Source organism: Taudactylus pleione, unplaced genomic scaffold (genome assembly GCF_031769625.1).
Source record: "Taudactylus pleione unplaced genomic scaffold, aTauple2 ptg000051l, whole genome shotgun sequence".
NCBI classification, from domain to species: Eukaryota; Metazoa; Chordata; class Amphibia; order Anura; family Myobatrachidae; genus Taudactylus; species Taudactylus pleione.
The window spans coordinates 85,211-97,506 of record NW_028284453.1 but is presented as its reverse complement, the minus strand read 5'-3'; positions in this window follow the sequence as shown (position 1 = coordinate 97,506).

Here is a 12,296-nt window from a genome sequence, read left to right as displayed (position 1 = left end):
TGTAGTGTGTGCGGGGAGCTGGAGTAGGGATAGAGGTAGTGTAGTGTGCGCGGGGAGTGGCAGCAGGGTTAGGGGTAGTGTAGTGTGTACGGGGAGTGGCAGCAGGGTTAGGGGTAGTGTAGTGCGTGTGGGGAGAGTAAGCAGTGATAGGGGTAGTGTAGTGTAAGGGGGAGTGGGAGCAGGGTTAGGGGTAGTGTGTACGGGGAGCGGGAGCAGGGTTAGGGGTAGTGTAGTGTGTGCGGGGAGTGGCAGCAGGGTTAGGGGTAGTGTAGTGTGTGTGCGGAGCAGAAGCAGAGTTAGGGGTAGTGTAGTGTGTGCGGGGAACGGCAGCAGGGTTAAAGGTAGTGTAGTGTGTGAGGGGAGAGGCAGCAGGGTTAGGGGTAGTGTAGTGTGTACGGGGAGTGGCAGCAGGGTTAGGGGTAGTGTAGTGTGTGTGGGGAGCAAGAGAAGAGTTAGGGGTAGTGTAGTGTGTATGGGGAGTGGCAGCAGAGTTAGGGGTAGAGTAGTGTGTGTCGGGAGTGGGAGCAGGGTTAGCGGTAGTGTAGTGTGTGCGGGGAGTGGGAGCAGGGTTAGGGGTAGTGAAGTGTGTGCGGGGAGAGGGAGCAGGGTTAGGGGTAGTGTAGTGTGTGAGGGGAGTGGGAGCAGGGTTAGGGGTAGTGTAGTGTGTGAGGGGAGTGGCAGCAGGCTTATGGGTAGTGTAGTAGTATGCAGTGAGCGGCAGCAGGGTTAGGGGTAGTGTAGTGTGTGAGGGGAGTGGGAGTAGGGTTAGGGGTAGTGTAGTGTGTATGGAGAGTGGCAGCAGAGTTAGGGGTAGTGTAGTGTGTGCGGGGAGCGGGAGCAGGGTTAGAGGTAGTGTAGTGTGTGCGGGGAGTGGGAGCAGGGTTAGGGGTAGTGTAGTGTGTGCGGGGAGTGGGAGCAGGGTTAGGGGTAGTGTAGTGTGTGAGGGGAGTGGGAGCAGTGTTAGGGGTAGTGTAGTGTGTATAGGGAGTGGCAGCAGAGCTAGGGGTAGTGTAGTGTGTGCGGAGAGCCGGAGCAGGGTTAGAGGAAGTGTAGTGTGTACGGGGAGTGGCAGCAGGGTTAGGGGTAGTGTAGTGTGTGTGGGGAGCAAGAGCAGAGTTAGGGGTAGTGTAGTGTGTGTGGGGAGTAGGAACAGAGTTAGGGGTAGTGTAGTGAGTCTGGGAGCGGCAGCAGGGTTAGGGGTAGTGTAGTGTGTGCATGGAGCGGGAGCAATGTTAGGAGTAGTGTATTGTGTGCGGGGAGCAGGAGCAGAGATAGGGTTAGTGTAGTGTGTGTGGGGAGCGGCAACAGGGTTAGGGGTAGTGTAGTGCGTGTTGGGACCAGGAGTAGAGTTAGGAGTAGTGAAGAGTGTGCTAGGAGCGGGAGCATGGTTAGGGGTAGTGTGTAGTATGTGTGGGGAGCAGGAGCAGAGATAGGGGTAATGTAGTGTGTGCGGGGAGCAGGAGCAGAGTTAGGGGTAGTGTAGTGTGTGCGGGGAGTGGGAGCAGGGTTAGGGGCAGTGTAGCTTGCGCGGGGAGCAGGAGCATGGTTATGGGTAGTGTAGTGTGTGCAGGAAGCAGGAGCAGAGTTAGGGGTAGTGTAGTGTGTGCGGGGAGTGGGAGCACGGTTAGGGGTAGTGTAGTGTGTGCGAGGAGCAGGAGCAGAGTTAGGGGTAGTGTATTGTGTGCAGTGAGCGGCAGAAGGGTTAGAGGTAGTGTAGTGTGGATGGGGAGTGGCAGCAGGGTTAGGGGTAGTGTAGTGTGTGCAGTGAGCGGCAGCAGGGTTTGAGGTAGTGTAGTGTGTGCGGGGAGTGGCAGAAGAGTTAGGGGTAGTGTAGTGTGTACGGGGAGGGGCAGCAGGGTTAGGGGTAATGTAGTGTATGTGGGGAGCAAGAGCAGAGTTAGGGGCACTGTAGTGTGTGCAGGGAGCGGCAGCAGGGTTAGGGGTAGGTTAGTGTGTGCATAGAGCGAGAGCAGGGTTAGGGGTAGTGTAGTGTGTGCTGGGAGTGGGAGCAGGGTTAGGGGTAGTGTAGTGTGTGCGGGGAGCGGCAGCAGGGTTAGAGGTAGTGTAGTGTGTGCATGGAGCGGCGGAAGCATGGTTAGGAGTAGTGTAGTGTGTGCGGGGAGCAGGAGCAGAGTTAGGGGTAGTGTAGTGTGTGTGGGGAGCGGCAGCAGGGTTAGGGATAGTGTAGTTTGTGTGGGGACCAGGAGCAGAGTTAGGAGTAGTGTAGTGTGTGCTAGGAGCGGGACCAGGGTTAGAGGCAGTGTAGTGTGTGCGGAGAGCAGCAGCAGAGTTAGGGGTAATGTAGTGTGTGCGGGGAGCAGGAGCAGAGTTAGGGGTAGTGTAGTTTGTGCGGGGAGCAGGAGCAGAGTTAGGGGTGGGGTAGTTTAGCGTGTGCGGGGAGTGGGAGCACGGTTAGGGGTAGTGTAGTGTGTGCGGGGAGCAGGAGCAGAGTTAGGGGTAGTGTAGTGTGTGCGGGGAGCGGCAGCAGGGTTAGGGGTAGTGTAGTGCGTGTGGGGACCAGCAGCAGAGTTAGGAGTGGGAGCAGGGTTAGTGGTAGTGTAGTTTGCGTGGGTAACAGGAGCAGGGTTATGCGTAGTGCAGTGTGTGCGGGGATCAGGAGCAGAGTTAGGGGTAGTGTAGTGTGTGCGGGGAGAGGGAGCACGGTTAGGGGTAGTGTAGTGTGTGCGGGGAGCAGGAGCAGAGTTTGGGGTAGTGTAGTGTGTGCGGGGAGCAGGAGCAGAGTTAGGGGTAATGTAGTGTGTGCGGGGAGCAGGAGCAGAGTTAGGGGTAGTGTAGTGTGTGCGGGGAGCAGGAGCAGAGTTAGGGGTGGGGTAGTTTAGCGTGTGCGGGGAGTGGGAGCACGGTTAGGGGTAGTGTAGTGTGTGCGGGGAGCAGGAGCAGAGTTAGGGGTAGTGTAGTGTGTGCGGGGAGCGGCAGCAGGGTTAGGGGTAGTGTAGTGCGTGTGGGGACCAGCAGCAGAGTTAGGAGTGGGAGCAGGGTTAGGGGTAGTGTAGTTTGCGCGGGTAACAGGAGCAGGGTTATGGGTAGTGCAGTGTGTGCGGGGATCAGGAGCAGAGTTAGGGGCAGTGTAGTGTGTGCGGGGAGTGGGAGCACGGTTAGGGGTAGTGTAGTGTGTGCGGGGAGCTGGAGCAGAGTTAGGGGTAGTGTAGTGTGTGCGGGGAGCAGGAGCAGAGTTAGGGGTAGTGTAGTGTGTGCGGGTAGAGGGAGCAGGGTTAGGGGTAGTGTAATGTGTGCATGGAGCGGGAGCATGGTTAGGGGTAGTGTAGTGTGTGCGAGGAGCAGGAGCAGAGTTAGGGGTAGTGTAGTGTGTGCGGGGAGCGGCAGCAGAGTTAGGGGTAGTGAAGTGCGTGTGGGGACCAGGAGCAGGGTTAAGGGTAGTGTAGTGTGTGCGGGGAGTGGGATCAGGGATAGGGGTAGTGTATTGTGTGCGGGGAGAAGGAGCATGGTTAGGGGTAGGGTAGTGTGTATGGAGAGGGGGAGCAGGGTTAGGGGTAATGTAGTGCATGTGGGAAGCAGCATCAGCATTAGGGGTAATGTAGTTTGTGCGGGGAGAGGGAGCAAAGTTAGGGGTAGAGTAGTGTGTGCAGTGAGCGGCAGCAGGGTTAGGGGAAGTGTAGTGTGTATGGGGAGTGGCAGCTAGTATAGGGTAGTGTAGTGTGTGCGGGAAGCGGGAACGGAGTTAGGGGTAGTGTAGTGTGTGCGGGAAGTGGGATCAGGATTAGGGTTTGTGAAGTGCGTGTGAGGGGAGCGACAGCAGGATTAGGGGTAGAGTATTGTGTGCGGGGAGCAGGAGCATGGTTAGGGGTAGGGTAGTGTGCATGGGGAGTGGGAGCAGGGTTAGGGGTAGTGTAGGGTGTGCGGGGAGTGGCAGCAGGGTTAGGGGTAGTGTAGGGTGTACGGGGAGAGGCAGCAGGGTTAGGGGTAGTGTAGTGTGTACGGGGAATGGCAGCAGGGTTAGGGGTAGTGTAGTGTGTGCGGGAGAAGGGTTAGGGGTACAGTAGTGTCTGCGGGGAGTGGCAGCAGGGTTAGGGGTAGTGTAGTGTGTACGGGGAGTGGCAGCAGGGTTAGTGGTAGTGTAGTGTGTGTGGGGAGCAGAAGCAGAGTTAGAGGTAGTGTAGTGTGTGTGGGGAGCGGCAACAGGGTTAGGGGTAGTGTAGTGCATGTTGGGGTTAGGAGTAGTGAAGAGTGTGCTAGGAGCGGAAGCATGGTTAGGGGTAGTGTGTAGTATATGCGGGGAGCAGGAGCAGAGATAGGGGTAATGTAGTGTGTGCGGGGAGCAGGAGCAGAGTTAGGGGTAGTGTAGTGTGTGCGGGGAGTGGGAGCAGGGTTAGGGTCAGTGTAGTTTGCGCGGGGAGCAGGAGCATGGTTATGGGTAGTGTAGTGTGTGCAGGAAGCAGGAGCAGAGTTAGGGGTAGTGTAGTGTGTGCGGGGAGTGGGAGCACGGTTAGGGTAGTGTAGTGTGTGCGAGGAGCAGGAGCAGAGTTAGGGGAAGTGTATTGTGTGCAGTGAGCGGCAGAAGGGTTAGAGGTAGTGTAGTGTGGATGGGGAGTGGCAGCAGGGTTAGGGGTAGTGTAGTGTGTGCAGTGAGCGGCAGCAGGGTTTGAGGTAGTGTAGTGTGTGAGGGGAGTGGCAGCAGAGTTAGGGGTAGTGTAGTGTGTACGGGGAGTGGCAGTAGGGTTAGGGGTAATGTAGTGTATGTGGGGAGCAAGAGCAGAGTTAGGGGTACTGTAGTGTGTGCAGGGAGCGGCAGCAGGGTTAGGGGTAGGTTAGTGTTTGCATGGAGCGAGAGCAGGGTTAGGGGTAGTGTAGTGTGTGCTGGGAGTGGGAGCAGGGTTAGGGGTAGTGTAGTGTGTGCATGGAGCGGAAGCATGGTTAGGAGTAGTGTAGTGTGTGCGGGGAGCAGGAGCAGAGTTAGGGGTAGTGTAGTTTGTGTGGGCACCAGGAGCAGAGTTAGGAGTAGTGTAGTGTGTGCTAGGAACGGGACCAGGGTTAGAGGCAGTGTAGTGTGTGCGGAGAGCAGCAGCAGAGTTAGGGGTAGTTTAGCGTGTGTGGGGAGTGGGAGCACGGTTAGGGGTAGTGTAGTGTGTGCGGGGAGCAGTAGCAGAGTTAGGGGTAGTGTAGTGTGTGCGGGGAGAGGCAGCAGGGTTAGGGGTAGTGTAGTGCGGGTGGGGACCAGCAGCAGAGTTAGGAGTGGGAGCAGGGTTAGGGGTAGTGTAGTTTGCGCGGGTAACAGGAGCAGGGTTATGGGTAGTGCAGTGTGTGCGGGGATCAGGAGCAGAGTTAGGGGTAGTGTAGTGTGTGCGGGGAGTGGGAGCACGGTTAGGGGTAGTGTAGTGTGTGCATGGAGCGGGAGCATGGTTAGGGGTAGTGTAGTGTGTGCGAGGAGCAGGAGCAGAGTTAGGGGTAGTGTAGTGTGTGCGGGGAGCGGCAGCAGGGTTAGGGGTAGTGTAGAGCGTGTGGGGACCAGGAGCAGGGTTAGGAGTAGTGTAGTGTGTGCGGGGAGTGGGATCAAGGTTAGGGTTAGTGAAGTGTGTGCGGGGAAAGGCAGCAGGGTTAAGGGTAGTGTAGTGTGTGCGGGGAGTGGGATCAGGGATAGGGGTAGTGTATTGTGTGCGGGGAGAAGGAGCATGGTTAGGGGTAGGGTAGTGTGTATGGGGAGTGGGAGCAGGGTTAGGGGTAATGTAGTGCATGTGGGAAGCAGCATCAGCATTAGGGGTAATGTAGTGTGTGCGGGGAGAGGGAGCAGAGATAGGGGTAGTGTAGTGTGTGCAGTGAGCGGCAGCAGGGTTAGGGGAAGAGTAGTGTGTATGGGGAGTGGAAGCAAGTATAGGGGTAGTGTAGTGTGTGCGGGAAGTGGGATCAGGGTTAGGGTTTGTTAAGTGTGTGTGAGGGGAGCGACAGCAGGATTAGGGGTAGTGTATTGTGTGCGGGGAGCAGGAGCATGGTTAGGGGTAGGGTAGTGTGCATGGGGAGTGGGAGCAGGGTTAGGGGTAATGTAGTGCATGTGGGAAGCAGCATCAGCATTAGCATTAGGGGTAGTGTAGGGTGTGCCGGGAGTGGCAGCAGGGTTAGGGGTAGTGTAGGGTGTACGGGGAGAGGCAGCAGGGTTAGGGGTAGTGTAGTGTGTACGGGGAGCAGGAGCATGGTTAGGGGTAGGGTAGTGTGTATGGGGAGTGGGAGCAGGGATAGGGGTAATGTAGTGCATTTGGGAAGAAGCATCAGCATTAGGGGTAGTGTAGTGTGTGAGGGGAGTGGCAGCAGGGTTAGGGGCAGTGTAGTGTGTGCGGGGAGTTGGAGAAGGGTTAGGGGTAGTGTAGTGTGTGAGGGGAGTGGGAGCAGGGTTAGGGGTAGTGTAGTGTGTATGGGGAGTGGCAGCAGAGTTAAGCGTAGTGTAGTGTGTGCTGAGAGTGGGAGCAGGGTTAGGGGTAGTGTAGTGTGTGCTGGGAGTGGGAGCAGGGTTAGGGGCAGTGTAGTGTGTGCGGGGAGCTGGAGTAGGGATAGAGGTAGTGTAGTGTGTGCAGGGAGTGGCAGCAGGGTTAGGAGTAGTGTAGTGTGTACGGGGAGTGGCAGCAGGGTTAGGGGTAGTGTAGTGTGGGTGGGGAGCAAGAGAAGAGTTAGGGGTAGTGTAGTGTGTATGGGGAGTGGCAGCAGAGTTAGGGGTAGAGTAGTGTGTGTCGGGAGTGGGAGCAGGGTTAGCGGTAGTGTAGTGTGTGCGGGGAGTGGGAGCAGGGTTAGGGGTAGTGAAGTGTGTGCGGGGAGAGGGAGCAGGGTTAGGGGTAGTGTAGTGTGTGAGGGGAGTGGGAGCAGGGTTAGGGGTAGTGTAGTGTGTGAGGGGAGTGGCAGCAGGCTTATGGGTAGTGTAGTAGTATGCAGTGAGCGGCAGCAGGGTTAGGGGTAGTGTAGTGTGTGAGGGGAGTGGGAGCAGGGTTAGGGGCAGTGTAGTGTGTATGGAGAGTGGCAGCAGAGTTAGGGGTAGTGTAGTGTGTGCGGGGAGCGGGAGCAGGGTTAGAGGTAGTGTAGTGTGTGCGGGGAGTGGGAGCAGGGTTAGGGGTAGTGTAGTGTGTGCGGGGAGTGGGAACAGGGTTAGGGGTAGTGTAGTGTGTGAGGGGAGTGGGAGCAGTGTTAGGGGTAGTGTAGTGTGTATAGGGAGTGGCAGCAGAGTTAGGGGTAGTGTAGTGTGTGCGGAGAGCCGGAGCAGGGTTAGAGGTAGTGTAGTGTGTACGGGGAGTGGCAGCAGGGTTAGGGGTAGTGTAGTGTGTGTGGGGAGCAAGAACAGAGTTAGGGGTAGTGTAGTGTGTGTGGGGAGCAGGAACAGAGTTAGGGGTAGTGTAGTGTGTCGGGGTGCGGAAGCAGGGTTAGGGGTAGTGTAGTGTGTGCATGGAGCGGGAGCAATGTTAGGAGTAGTGTAGTGTGTGCGGGGAGCAGGAGCAGAGATAGGGTTAGTGTAGTGTGTGTGGGGAGCGGCAACAGGGCTAGGGGTAGTGTAGTGCGTGTTGGGACCAGGAGTAGAGTTAGGAGTTGTGAAGAGTGTGCTAGGAGCGGGAGCATGGATAGGGGTAGTGTAGTGTGTGTGGGGAGCAGGAGCAGAGATAGGGGTAGTGTAGTGTCTGCGGGGAATGGGAGCAGGGTTAGGGGCAGTGTAGTTTGCGCGGGGAGCAGGAGCATGGTTATGGGTAGTGTAGTGTGTGCAGGAAGCAGGAGCAGAGTTAGGGGTAGTGTAGTGTGTGCGGGGAGTGGGAGCACGGTTAGGGGTAGTGTAGTGTGTGCGAGGAGCAGGAGCAGAGTTAGGGGTAGTGTATTGTGTGCAGTGAGCGGCAGAAGGGTTAGAGGTAGTGTAGTGTGGATGGGGAGTGGCAGCAGGGTTGGGGGTAGTGTAGTGTGTGCAGTGAGCGGGAGCAGGGTTTGAGGTAGTGTAGTGTGTGCGGGGAGTGGCAGAAGAGTTAGGGGTAGTGTAGTGTGTACGGGGAGTGGCAGCAGGGTTAGGGGTAGTGTAGTGTGTGCGGGGAGTGGCAGCAGGGTTAGGGGTAATGTAGTGTATGTGGGGAGCAAGAGCAGAGTTAGGGGCACTGTAGTGTGTGCAGGGAGCGGCAGCAGGGTTAGGGGTAGGTTAGTGTGTGCATGGAGCGAGAGCAGGGTTAGGGGTAGTGTAGTGTGTGCTGGGAGTGGGAGCAGGGTTAGGGGTAGTGTAGTGTGTGCGGGGAGCGGCAGCAGGGTTAGAGGTAGTGTAGTGTGTGCATGGAGCGGCGGAAGCATGGTTAGGAGTAGTGTAGTGTGTGCGGGGAGCAGGAGCAGAGTTAGGGGTAGTGTAGTGCGTGTTGGGACCAGGAGTAGAGTTAGGAGTTGTGAAGAGTGTGCTAGGAGCGGGAGCATGGTTAGGGGTAGTGTGTAGTATGTGTGGGGAGCAGGAGCAGAGATAGGGGTAATGTAGTGTGTGCGGGGAGCAGGAGCAGAGTTAGGGGTAGTGTGTGCGGGGAATGGGAGCAGGGTTAGGGGCAGTGTAGTTTGCGCGGGGAGCAGGAGCATGGTTATGGGTAGTGTAGTGTGTGCGGGGAGCAGGAGCAGAGTTAGGGGTAGTGTAGTGTGTGTGGGGAGCGGCAGCAGGGTTAGGGATAGTGTAGTTTGTGTGGGGACCAGGAGCAGAGTTAGAGTAGTGTAGTGTGTGCTAGGAGCGGGACCAGGGTTAGAGGCAGTGTAGTGTGTGCGGAGAGCAGCAGCAGAGTTAGGGGTAATGTAGTGTGTGCGGGGAGCAGGAGCAGAGTTAGGGGTAGTGTAGTGTGTGCGGGGAGCAGGAGCAGAGTTAGGGGTGGGGTAGTTTAGCGTGTGCGGGGAGTGGGAGCACGGTTAGGGGTAGTGTAGTGTGTGCGGGGAGCAGGAGCAGAGTTAGGGGTAGTGTAGTGTGTGCGGGGAGCGGGAGCAGGGTTAGGGGTAGTGTAGTGCGTGTGGGGACCAGCAGCAGAGTTAGGAGTGGGAGCAGGGTTAGGGGTAGAGTAGTTTGCGCGGGTAACAGGAGCAGGGTTATGGGTAGTGCAGTGTGTGCGGGGATCAGGAGCAGAGTTACGGGTAGTGTAGTGTGTGCGGGGAGAGGGAGCACGGTTAGGGGTAGTGTAGTGTGTGCGGGGAGCAGGAGCAGAGTTTGGGGTAGTGTAGTGTGTGCGGGGAGCAGGAGCAGAGTTAGGGGTAATGTAGTGTGTGCGGGGAGTGGCAGAAGAGTTAGGGGTAGTGTAGTGTGTACGGGGAGTGGCAGCAGGGTTAGGGGTAATGTAGTGTATGTGGGGAGCAAGAGCAGAGTTAGGGGCACTGTAGTGTGTGCAGGGAGCGGCAGCAGGGTTAGGGGTAGGTTAGTGTGTGCATGGAGCGAGAGCAGGGTTAGGGGTAGTGTAGTGTGTGCTGGGAGTGGGAGCAGGGTTAGGGGTAGTGTAGTGTGTGCGGGGAGCGGCAGCAGGGTTAGAGGTAGTGTAGTGTGTGCATGGAGCGGCGGAAGCATGGTTAGGAGTAGTGTAGTGTGTGCGGGGAGCAGGAGCAGAGTTAGGGGTACTGTAGTGCGTGTTGGGACCAGGAGTAGAGTTAGGAGTTGTGAAGAGTGTGCTAGGAGCGGGAGCATGGTTAGGGGTAGTGTGTAGTATGTGTGGGGAGCAGGAGCAGAGATAGGGGTAATGTAGTGTGTGCGGGGAGCAGGAGCAGAGTTAGGGGTAGTGTGTGCGGGGAATGGGAGCAGGGTTAGGGGCAGTGTAGTTTGCGCGGGGAGCAGGAGCATGGTTATGGGTAGTGTAGTGTGTGCGGGGAGCAGGAGCAGAGTTAGGGGTAGTGTAGTGTGTGTGGGGAGCGGCAGCAGGGTTAGGGATAGTGTAGTTTGTGTGGGGACCAGGAGCAGAGTTAGAGTAGTGTAGTGTGTGCTAGGAGCGGGACCAGGGTTAGAGGCAGTGTAGTGTGTGCGGAGAGCAGCAGCAGAGTTAGGGGTAATGTAGTGTGTGCGGGGAGCAGGAGCAGAGTTAGGGGTAGTGTAGTGTGTGCGGGGAGCAGGAGCAGAGTTAGGGGTGGGGTACTTTAGCGTGTGCGGGGAGTGGGAGCACGGTTAGGGGTAGTGTAGTGTGTGCGGGGAGCAGGAGCAGAGTTAGGGGTAGTGTAGTGTGTGCGGGGAGCGGGAGCAGGGTTAGGGGTAGTGTAGTGCGTGTGGGGACCAGCAGCAGAGTTAGGAGTGGGAGCAGGGTTAGGGGTAGAGTAGTTTGCGCGGGTAACAGGAGCAGGGTTATGGGTAGTGCAGTGTGTGCGGGGATCAGGAGCAGAGTTAGGGGTAGTGTAGTGTGTGCGGGGAGAGGGAGCACGGTTAGGGGTAGTGTAGTGTGTGCGGGGAGCAGGAGCAGAGTTTGGGGTAGTGTAGTGTGTGCGGGGAGCAGGAGCAGAGTTAGGGGTAATGTAGTGTGTGCGGGGAGCAGGAGCAGAGTTAGGGGTAGTGAAGTGTGCGCGGGTAGCGGCAGCAGGATTAGGGGTAGTGTATTGTGAGCGGGGAGGAGGAGCAGGGCTAGGGGTAATGTAGTGCATGTGGGAAGCAGCATCAGCATTAGGGGTAGTGTAGTGTGTGCGGGGAGAGGGAGCAGGGTTAGGGGTAGTGTGGTGTGTACGGGGAGAGGCAGCAGGGCTAGGGGTAGTGTAGTGTGTACAGGGAGTGGCAACAGGGTTAGGAGTAGTGTAGTGTGTGCGGGGAGTGGCAGCAGGGTTAGGGGTAGTGTAGTGTGAGCGGGGAGTGGCAGCAGGGTTAGGGGTAGTGTAGTGCGTGTGGGGACCAGGACCAGAGTTAGGGGTAGTGTAGTGTTTGCGGGGAGCAGGAGCAGAGTTAGGGGTAGTGTAGTGTGTGCGGGGAGAGGGAGCTGGGTTAGGGGTAGTGTAGTGTAGCGGGTAGCGGCAGCAGGGTTATGAGTAGTGTAGTGTGTGCGGGGAGCGGGAGCAGGGTTATGGGTAGTGTAGTGTGTGCGGGGAGCGGGAGCAGGGTTAGGGGTAGTGTAGTGTGTGCGGGGGAGTGGGAGCAGAGTTAGGGGTACTGTAGTGCGTGTGGGGAGTGGGAGCAGGGTTAAGGGTAGTGTGTGTGGGGACCAGGAGCAGAGTTAGGGTTAGTGTAGTGTGTGCGGGGAGCAGGAGCAGAGTTAGGGGTAGTGTAGTGTGTGCGGGGAGTGGGAGGAGGGTTAGGGGTAATGTAGTGTGTGGGGAGCAGTAGCATGGTTAGGGGTAGTGTAGTGTGTGAGGGGAGTGGGAGCAGGGTTGGGGTAGTATAGTGAGTGCTGGGAGAGGGAGCAGGGTTAGGGGTACTGTAGTGTGTGGGGAGCAGTAGCATGGTTAGGGGTAATGTATTGAGTGAGGGGAGTGGGAGCAGGGTTAGGGGTAGTGTAGTGTTTGCGGGGACTGGGATCAAGGTTAGGGGTAATGTAGTGTGTGCGTGTAGATGGATCAGGGTTAGGGTTAGTGAAGTGTGTGCGGGGAGCGACAGCAGGATTAGGGGTAGTGTAGTGTGTACGGGGAGAGGCAGCAGGGTTAGGGGTAGTGTAGTGCGTGTGGGGAGAGTAAGCAGTGTTAGGGGTAGTGTAGTGTATGGGGGAGTGGGAGCAGGGTTAGAGATTGTGTGTACGGGGAGCGGGAGCAGAGTTAGGGGTAGTGTAGATTGTGCGGAGAGCAGGAGCATGGTTAGGGGTAGTGTAGTGTGTATGGGAAGTGGGACCAGGGTTAGGGGTAATGTAGTGCATGTGGGAAGCAGCATGAGCATTAGGGGTAGTGCAGGGTGTACGGGGAGTGGCAGCAGGGTTAGGGGTAGTGTAGTGTGTGCAGTGAGCGGCAGCAGGGTTAGGGGTAGTGTAGTGTGTATGGGGAGTGGCAGCAGGGTTAGGGGAAGTGTAGTGTGTGCGGAAGCGGGAGCAGAGTTAGGGGTAGTGTAGTGTGTGAGGGGAACGGCAACAGTGTTAGGGGTAATGTAGTGTGTGCGGGAGAGGGATCAGGGTTAGGGTTAGTGAAGTGTGTGCGGGGAGCGACACCAGGATTAGGGGGAGTGTATTGTGTGTGCGGAGCAGGAGCATGGTTAGGGGTAGGGTAGTGTGTATGGGGAGTGGGAGCAGGGCTAGGGGTAATGTAGTGCATGTGGGAAGCAGCATCAGCATTAGGGGTAGTGTAGTGTAGCGGGGAGCGGCACCAGGGTTATGGGTAGTGTAGTGTGTGCGGGGAGCGGGAGCAGGGTTAGGGGTAGTGTAGTGTGTGCGGGGAGTGGGAGCAGAGTTAGGGGTAGTGTAGTGTGT